This window comes from Myodes glareolus, chromosome 18 (genome assembly GCF_982192425.1).
Source record: "Myodes glareolus chromosome 18, mMyoGla1.1, whole genome shotgun sequence".
NCBI classification, from domain to species: Eukaryota; Metazoa; Chordata; class Mammalia; order Rodentia; family Cricetidae; genus Myodes; species Myodes glareolus.
In genome coordinates this window covers 57,427,735-57,438,569 of record NC_142043.1, presented here as the reverse complement: position 1 = coordinate 57,438,569, position 10,835 = coordinate 57,427,735, and positions in this window count along the sequence as shown.

Genomic DNA, 10,835 nt, shown 5'->3' with positions numbered 1-10,835 from the left:
ACATCTGAAGTTCAGGGAATCTTGCAGAATGTTGGAGCCCACAAGACTCTACAGTAAATGTATAGCTGACAGACCACTAGACTAATCCACAGGAAGTATATATGTATACGTCCACATGGAGTAACCAATTTTGCAGAGCTGAGGGAACACTTGTCTTTTGGAAAAGTTGCTGTCATATCTGTGGAAACCTTGCGAGACCAAGATTCTCTCTTCAGAATGGGATTTACTCCCAAAACACCTCATCAGAGTAACTCCTGCCTGGGCAACAGAATGACCCTTTCATTTCCCCACATTGGGTGGCTTTAGAGAGATAACATTCACTCTTTGTTCTGACAGTTAAATTTACATAGAGGCAATCCCACAAAATTACTTGCTAACAGACCACATAGAAATTTCTAAAGAAAACAGGCACTGAGCAGGAAGGTAACTGTGCCCCACCCTTGCTAACAAAGAAACCTGGGTGTCCCCCAAAGCTGGTTATCATGAAAGAGATTAGATGAGGGGAATGGGTGAGTTCAGGATTCAGGGACATTTAGTAACTTTATCTAATGGTTTGGAAAGTCAGGTTTTCCCCCTTGGATGCTGGCTCTTTCCTGGGTGGTGTTACCTGTCCTGGAGTGCTACTTTGTCAGGTCCTAGTTGCCCATTTTGTGATTCTGATATATTAACATTGTCTCTGCCTATGAAATTTTCCAACTACGCTTATAAAACCTAAAACCTCATGGAGATCACCCCTTATGCTTCAGCATCTTCTTACTGCTTTTTTTGTGCAAAGAAATAAAGAACATGTAGTGGTAACCTACATGAGTTGATTACCCTTAGATCCAATTAGCCAGTTTTTGATAGTAATAGTAATAATGAATCTTTCTGGACCCTGAGAAGTTTAATGGGAATAACTCCAAAATAAACCTCAATAGCACAAGAGTGAACAAAAAGGTTGTAAGTGTCATGTACAGTCCATGGGGACCCCAAAAGACCACCAGGGAGACTGACCCACCAAATGCAAAAGCAAGGTTTATTGAGTGTGTGGCATTGCCAGTACCAAGCTGGCAGGGACCTCTTCAGCGCAGCAGTAAGAGGAGATACCCTGGCCTTCTAGAGGGCATTATTGAAAGGCAAAAATCAGAAAAAAATACATTAGCAAAGTGTGGGGTTACAGGTTCAATCCTGACTGGCTCATATGGCTCATATTTTGGGACTTTTCAGAAATTTTATTTTCGAACCTTGCCTGTTGCTTCTCGGCTGGCCATTGGGTGGGGACAGTCTGTGGTTATCTATACTCTTCAGAGGCCCCTAGCCTTTCCTGAGGACTGGAATGTTGTACAGGAAATAGCTTACACTAGATGACGAAACTTTGGTTCTTCAGTAAGAGTCAGAGAATCATGGACTTTATCGTGAGATGGTTTCTCCTAGTAATGTCAGAAGCTATGCCTGGAAAGTCTTGCCAACATGAATGGTCAAATATTAACTGAGCAAAAATGGCATCAATGAAAACGCCAGACTGGAGAGGGAAAAGACCTCAACCCTATATCAAAAATTACAGGCAACCGAGTAATGTCGGAAGCAGAAGAGTTGATCTTCTCCAGAAAGAGCATAGCAATTGGCTCTCCAGTGCCAAATGATCATCCCTGATAACATATACACAAGTAACATTATATGGATTGAACAGGTTAATTTAGGAATATGTACTATAATATATTCCTAAATATACATGTATGTATACAATAACAATAAGACCATGAATTTTGAAAAGAGATGGGTGAGGTATATGGAGTATTTGAAGGTAGGAAACGAAAGGGAGAAATTTAATTAAAATAAAATCTCAAAAACAAACAAAAGACCATAGTTATATAATTACCAACTATATGACAAGTAGCTTCCTTGAGCTTACCACACACATCTGCAATATGGCATCAACAATGTTGACTGTTCCTTTGAAAGAAAGGAAAGAAAATGAATAAATTACAAATGATGGTGATTTTTAACTTTACTGTGCAGATGACCTTTACTTACATTTTGACTTGCAACTGCCTGGCTTAACAATGCTACAGAAACAATATTACTAAGTAATAATTGAACTTCATTTTTTTGTTTTCTATTTGTAGTTTTTATTTATTTTTAGATTTAAAAAAATACCAATTCAAATTCCCACTCCCTCTCTTCTTCCCATTCCCTCCACACCCCACCCTCTCCAATTCTCAGAGAGGGTAAGACACATTGCCTTGTGGAAGGTCCAAGGCCCTCCCTACTATATCTATGCTGAGCAAGGTATACATCCAAAGAGAATAAGTTCGCAAAAGCCAGTACATGCAGTAGGGATAAATCCTGGTGCCACACTAGCGGCCTCTCAGTCTGCCCCAGACATGCAACTGTCAACCACGTTCAGAGGGACTAGTTTGGTCTTATGCTTGTTCCTTTCCCGCCTGGCTGGAGTTGGTAAGTTCCCATTAGCTTAGGTAGACCGTTTCAGAGGGTGAACCTATCATGGTCTTAACCTCTTTACTCATATTCTCATGAGCGCGTAGTTCAGGATCCTAGAGAGCTAAGTAATATGGTAAACTCAAAGGAAAACATATATAGAATCACCTGAAAATTGGAAACAGAGAAGATTTCCTGACAAAATTGGGAGCATGGTGGTAGAGTAGAAGAGAGGGTGGAAGGTGAAGAGGAGGGGAGAAGGGGGATTGAGGAGAACTTGAGGGAATGGAGTAGTTGAGATGGAGGAAAGACAGATGAGAGCAAGGAAAGTGATATCTTGATTGAGGGAGCCATTGTAGGGTTAGCAGAAACCTAGCTCTAGAGAAATTCTTAGTAAGCCACAAGGTTGACCCCAGCTAAGACCCTAAGCAATAGAGGAGAGAGGGCCCAATCTTGATTTACCCTGTGGTCAGACAGATGAATATCTTAAATATCATCATAGAACTTTCATCCAGCAACAGAGGCAGATGGAAACAGAGGCAGAGACCCACACTGGAACACTGGACTGAGCTGCCCAAGAGTGGGAGGAATGAACTTCATTTTTTAATTTTTTTTCTAGGCCAACAGTATACTATGTCAAATGCTCTCAAGATATTCACTGTAGGCTAATATAAATATTCTAATCATATTTTACTTATTCTAGTTTAATTATTGATGTAGGTTAGCTATACTAAAAGCAGTATTCATGTATTTGAATTTACAGTAATCTTCAAAACTTGTGTACAAACACATATAAAGAGTAGGGACTATGTAGGAATAGACAACAGTTTAACAAATGACTGAACCCAAGTCACCAGAGTCAATTAAGTGTGCATATTGCTACCTTCCAGTTAGCATCCTATTCCTGTGGTAACTGTAGCCTAAAGCATCCTAATAGAAAGATGAGGGTATTCACAGCTGTTTTGTGTTTAATTCTTTGTTTGATTGTTAATACTGTGACTCTAACAATCAAATCCACAAATGAAATTCATAAAATTCTTCAGCATTTTCCTTCTTAATATAAACTTGCCTATCTATAAATTGAGCTTTGCAAATAAAAAAAAGAAAATAAGCAAATGAAATTCCTAAAGTTCCCTCAGCATTTATCCTTTTAATATAAGCTTGTATAAGTCTATAAATCTAGCCTTGCAAATAAATAAATAAAAGTTAGTGCAAGACCTTTCAAGGTAAGTGCCTTGGGTGATAGTTTCAGATTGAAGGTAACTAAAATATTAATAGACACAGTTTCTGTGTTATTAGAATGTGTCAAGTACCATGGTGAGGGCTTTATTACAAACCGCTTACTATAATTCTCATGACAGACTTCTGAGATAAACATTATTACACCAAATTTTATATAAGGGAATTCAGAGACAATATATAGCTTCCTTATCATTATGCATGTATTACGAGGCAGAGCAAGGAGTCAATTCAAACCTGACCACAACTAGAACGGATCAAGGCCTCTACTCACTTGTCTCTATGTAGTGTTGATGCCATGCAGTAAGATCAACAGAATCAGAGGACTTTTTCTCTCTCCCGTGACTGTTCCGTTATCCACAAACTCAGGCCTGTTTCTCCATCTAAAGAAACTATGGCTTTGCTTTTCTACATGTGCATATTTGAAGAAAAACTTTAGCAGAAACAATTGACACTATGAAGGTTACAAATTGTAAAATCCTCTATTCTAGTGCTCTGCTTTCCAAAGTTCAATATATATAGTGAGTGCAAATACAAATATACATATAGAATACATACACACAAACACACACACACACACACACACACACACACACACACACGACTCACCCTACCATAGACAAACTGAAAATCTTACACCTAATTTCAAAATCAAATACTTTAGCCACACAAGCAAGATTCCAATGAGGGTGCAAACATGTTCATTATCCCTATACATATGCCCCAATGCTCAAATCATCTGCCCTATACTTGCAGAGGTATTTGGATTTCTTTTGCATTAGTACGCCGATTATTCACCAACAAAGCTTACAAAATTTAAATTACCTATTTCAATCTGTAATCTGAAATTATCAGTAATATAGAAGAAAATGAGAAATAAGGATGGGAGTAGGAAAGGGAGAGAGGGAGGGAACAATGAGAGGGAGGAAAGAAGGAAAAAAATTACAAAAATGAAATGAAAAAATTTTAATTTTGAAGCTACACTTAAAACTCTACCAGAGGCATTTTGACCATATCTTAACATCAAGAAGTAAAAATCTCTAAATCCTACTGGCCTTCACCTTATACTCTCTGGTCATTTCTTCTCTTTGGTTCTTCTGTATTCTCCTCCTCCTTTTCCTCCTCTTTATCCTCTTTCTATTCCCTTTTTTCCTCCTCTCCCTCCTTGTCTGTTGATAGTATAAGTCTTTCAAAAGTGGGTAGGTTAAATGTTCTCTTTTCAGTTAGGTTATTTAAATAAAATGTTAGTAGCTAGCAATTTGCATGAGAAAATATTCACACTGTATCACGGAGTGAAATTTTACTTTTTCTTCTTAACTCTACCATTTTTTACCTACTATACTTGTGGTGTCAAGATGTAACAGCTCATGAAATAGAAAGAGGCAACCTGAAAGGAGAAGTCTATACACCATGACAGCTCTTAGGTGGGAAATATGAGCTACGCTGAGCAGTGTCAAGTGAGAATAAACTCATGAGCATTCTTCTTTTTATAAAGCTAGGAAAAAAATAAGATATATCTTAGATGAATTATATAACCATTCAGAGCTGAAAATGGTCGAGGAGACAGTTGAAAGTTTCAACAGACCCACTTATATATATCAATGTATACATCCCTTGCTCTATCATTGACCACATTTATTAGAATTTCCAGTAATTGTCTGATCAGACAATCAACTCAACATTAACATCTTCATTCCATAATAGATAGCATTACACACTGCCTCTTTTAACTTAAATAAGAATAATAATTTCTCGTGTCTCCACTATACTTCAGGAAGAACCCATAAGCAACTTGGTGCATAGAAATGTGCTAATCTTTTATACATGAAGACAATGACTCACATGCCACATTATATTAAATGCTGTAATAATAATATTAGTAGTTGTATTCCAAATATGATCTAGGATTGCAATTTTCACACATTTATAAATCAGTGTCTGCTTTTAGGTACCTTTGAAAGAAACAAAAATAACTGATGATCAAGGCTCAGATGGGGTAGACCATCCTTCACTTCAAAACCCCACCTTCCTGAATGTTTGGCAAGCACTCCCCCACCAATAGTACACGTTCTTCACACTGGAATAATTGAAGGTAGAGGGAGCTGGGTATCACTTCTCTCTTTCCACAAGCTTCTGCAGATACAGGTTCAAACTATCTCACCTTAATAGTTTAAGTGACTTAATAATAGTCACCGTTTATGCAACAACCAGTGTTGCCTAGATCAAATATATCCAGACATCCAGACACCTAAGCAGGAACCTCTAGGAATCCTAACCCTGAGCAATGCGCTGGACTCCACAAAGGATTGCTGCCATTTAATTTTATCAGTTTTAATTAATTCATGGTGTCAAAACAGAGGCAAACAAAGTTTAGACAAAGTCACAAATACAAGAGGGTATATTATTAGGATTTTTACTGGACAATTCATACAACAGTAACACTGTCAGTAAACCTCACAGGAATTTATTCAAGATTATTGCATAGTTTTTGATTCATTATAGGAATGAAGAAACTGAAATCAAGACCAAATAGTAAAGAAAAACAGCAGTATCATGTTCTAGGGTAGGTAGTAATTTTGCAGCTGCCAGCTAGAATCTATTGGCTGTTCTGGGGAAAAGAGTCACTTTTCACTGGGGAGTCTGGTCTTTGGTTGTGCCCATGTCTCACCTCATAGCCCCACACCTATGGACATATGACCTAATTGGACTCATGGTTACAAAGCAAAGAAGAAAGACATGAAGGTTTAGGTGAGAAGATATGCTGGGAAGGAGCCCCGTGTTATGTGGAGGAATGCTAGTTGTATCTGGGGTCGTGATACATTGCAAACAAGCTTGCAATTTTCAAAGAATAATAAAAATATTATTTTAAAACTCAAAGAACATTTTGTCTAATTATCATAGCTAGTTAAGGAACATTCTGTTTATACAACTGATTAATTGCTTTTAGACATCATATTTGTGTCCTCATTGCAAGAAAGAGAAATTACAACAATTTAAATGAAAATGTCCCCGCTGGCTCCTGTGTCTGATTGCAGTTCCCAGCAGACAGTCTTGTTGAAAGTTGTGGAATGGTGGGAGGTGGAGTCTAACTGGAAGAAGGGGTCCCTGGATGGGTAGACCCTGATGCTCAAGACTAAGCCCACTCCCTCTCCTTTCTCTGGTTTTTGATCTTTATTTCTTGTCTTTTTTATTGCTATTTATTGAGCTCTACACTTTTCTCTGTTCCCCTCCCTGCCTCTCACCTCCACCCTTCAACCCTCCCTCAAGGTCCCCATGCTCCTAGTTTACTCCTGAGATCTTGTCTTTTTCTACTTTCTACTTCCCATGTAGAATAATTGCAAGCTCAAGCCAGTGGAATTCCAGTGACCACATTACCACACCTTGTAACTTGAGCTACAGCAGATTCTTCTCCTCCAGGTTGTGCCTCTTCTTTTTCCTTTTCCTTTTCATTTGTTTGTGTCTTAGTTAGGATTTCCTATTGCTGTGAAGCAAAACCGTGACCACGGGAACTCTTATCAAGAAAACATTTCACTGAGGGTGACTTACTTACCATTTCAGATGTTCAGTCCATTAGAGTCATGCAGGGGAGCATGGCAGCAAGCAGGCAGAGGTGGTGGTGTCGGAGCTGAGAATGATGCACTTGCAGGCAACAGGAAGTCGACTGACTGTCCCACTGAGGGAGGTTTGAGAAAAAGACCTCAAAGCCTGCACCCACAGAGACACATTCCCTCCAACAAGGCCACACTTTCTAACAGTGACACTCCCCTTGGGGCCCATTTTCTTCCTCAACACCACAGTTTGTTCTAATTTGGATATATTTATTTAAAACTTTATTGGCAAGATGCAAAAACGGAAGACATTTTAAATAGATTGAGTCCAGACCTTTGTGGCTGATCCTGTTAGATTAAGAGAATCCCATTCTTAGCATCTGCCTAACTATGCAGAGATGGCTAATAATAAATCAGCACATACTATTTTCTTTACTGATGACAGTAGTCATCCTTCATTGAAAGCCTCCAAGGAACACCTTGATGGGTATTTGATCACAACAATGAGAAAAGAAACTAATAAAGAAAGAATATTGTGTTTGACTTTTGAGCATGCCTGGCTTCTAAAGTCAAAGTTACCTACATAGACATTTGACTAAAAGATGCCCTGGTTTAAAGAGACTTCCTGTCCAATATCTTGTGGCAGGGGTCTGGAGAGATGGCTCAGCAGCTAAGAGTACTGCCATTCTTCCAGCGTCCTAAGTTCAGTTCCCAGCCATGACATAGTGGCTGTTCATAGTATCAGAGGTGGAACCGTTCCTGGAGACCCAGACAAACAAATGATAACTTAGACAAGCAAAAATGAAGGTCCTTGCAGAACTGGGAAAGAGGGTAGAGTGTTAGATGATTCCAAATTCTTTGAAGAACAAAATGAGATTCTTGCAGTTTGCTCTAAAATGTAGAGTCAAGGAAAGTTTTGAGTAAAGAGTTTGATTTAATGCTTTTTCCTTCTGGAGAGAAACAGAGAGAGGCATTAAAAAAATTCTCACTCACTCCTTCTAGCTTCTGCGATGAAAACAGGCAATATAAGCAAAACAAAAGAAGACATGCCTTGGTGGCTAACACACACATTTTCTGATTTTTACTTTTTGGGAGGAGGATCTTCAGAAAAAGAAAGCACATACATCTAGGTAATATATACAATAAATATACAAATGCAGAATAACAGCAAGGTAAACAAAATTTCCCTTGGAGTTGTGCCATGTACAATTTTCGTAGATGTAACTACCTGAAAGCCACAGGAAGAAAGTATGTCAAAATTGAAGGAGTATATCATAAGTTACCATGATTCCATTCACTGGAATGCTGGCACTTGATTGATAGATTTAGTGACAGGAAATATGTTAGAAAGCTTAGCAAAGCAGTTTGAACAACAAGGAAGATTTATTGCCAAAGTTGGGGACTTTCACACAAATAGGTTTTCTTTTGTTTGTTTGTTCTTTCACTGTAGTCATAGCAGGGGAAAACATAATTGCTTGGAGTGTAGAATGCCCCACTCCAAAGAAAATACTTACACAATATTTCTGAGATGGAACACAGTAAATATAAGAGATCAGAAGAGATTAGAAATGTGTGGTGACATGATAAGGAAAAGAGCACAGAGACAGGCGGTTGTGGGACTATGATCTTGTACCCTGTAAAAGTTTGTCTGTTGTACTTGTTTAATAAAATGCTGATTGGCCAGTAGACCTACAGAAAGTATAGGTGGGGTGACGAAGCAGGAAGTATAGGCAGGTCAACCAGAATAGGAGAATTCTGGGAAGAAGCTGGACTGAGTCTGCAGACATCATTCAGACACACAGAAAGCAAGATGAGAATGCCTGGCTGATAAAAGGTATCAAGCCATGTGGCTGACACAGACAAGAGTTGTGGGTTAATGTAAGTTATAAGAGTTAAAAAGAAGCTTGACCTAATAGGCAAATCAGTTTTTAATTAATATAGACCTCTATGTGTTTCTTTGTGACTGAAAGACTGCAACACTGGGCTTGGGCGGGACAGAAACCTCTGTCAACAACAGGCAATTGCTAGTGGACAAACTTCCTTCTAAAGAGCTAAATAGCTATATGCTTGCATATTAATGAAGATACTTTGAAGGAAAAATGGTATTAGAAAGAGAGAAAAGATGTTGTTAAGGCAACATCATGGAGCACCAGAGTGAGAATGGGCCCAAGAGCACACATAACATGTGGGGATAGCTTGGAAGTATGATATCATCTATTTGCAAGAACAGTCAGGAAAGGGGATTCAAGCATTCAAGGCTGGTAGGGCTATAGTTACACTAGTTAATGTGTAAGTGTTTTCTGACAACTGGAAGTTTTTCAGTGGGCAGGCAACAATAATATCAAGTAAGTGGCAATCAGCAAACAGACAGTTGAGATCTGAGAGCAAAAAGGTGAATATAATGATAATTACTCAGCAAAGTAGGGAGGAGTCAATGAGCCAGGTCATTAACTGTAACTGAGGAGCATCTGTGCATCCATGCTCAACAGAGTGGTTGCAGGATCTCAGGAACTGGTATCTGGATAGAATCAATAACAAGGTACCTTCCAAAATGACCACATGTGTACAACTGTGGGATTTGTCAAAACGTCAGCAACAAGACGTAAGGCTGAAGAACTCTGCAATTATCCCAGTAAGAGGGAATCAAGGGACATATGAAACTATGGAATTTGTAAAATATATTAATGTTAATACTACTGGACAAAATAATGAAATGAAAACTCGAAGTATTTCAACCTGAAATAGAGTATTTACCTGGGCCAATACATAGTGTTCTCATGTTTAGTATTTAAAGCCATCAGACTAAACAGATCATAGCACAGTAGTTATAGGTGAAATACGAAATTTGTTTCACACATGAAATATTAAAGCTAGTGCTTCTCATGAAGTTCTATAGTCTTGACTTCACCAGCATTATGTAGCATTCTGTACCATTCAGATGCAAGAATAGACATGTAAATATTAAAATGAAGACACGACAGAGGAGATTCGTCGCTGGTAGGTCACCTACTCAACACAAGTGAGAAGAGCAGAGAACTGCATAGCTGATCTATCACTGAAGAATAATATCTAGGCTGAATCTCCTGGCTGCCCAGACACGAAATAACCACACAGAAACTGTACTAGTTAAATCATTAGTTAAATTAGCTCTAGTGTCTTATTGGCTGGCTCTTATATTTTAATTTAACCCATTTATATTAATCTGTGTATTGCCACGTGGTTGTGGCTTACCAGCAAGGTTCCCACTCATCTGCCCCTGTGCTTCCCAGCAAGTTTCCAGCTCATCTGTCCCTGGCTGTGGCTACATGGTATCTCTACACTCTGCCTTCTTTCTCCCAGCATTCATTTAGTTTTCCTTGCTTAGCTCTGTTCTTCCCTGTTATAGTCTCAAAGTAGTTTCTTTATTCATTAACCAATAAAAGTAACACATATACAGAAGTACTTCCCACTTTAGGGTTGTTGGCATTTAGTGGTTAATAAGAGAAGGAGATTCACCTTTTTTCCAAGATTTGGCTTCTAGTAGGTTATTGATTCTCCAGAGGGTAATCCTACACCCATGCACATATAAACAACACTTCAACTTAGGTATTAAAAAAAAAGAGAGAATATCAAGTTGGGGTAGTGATATGG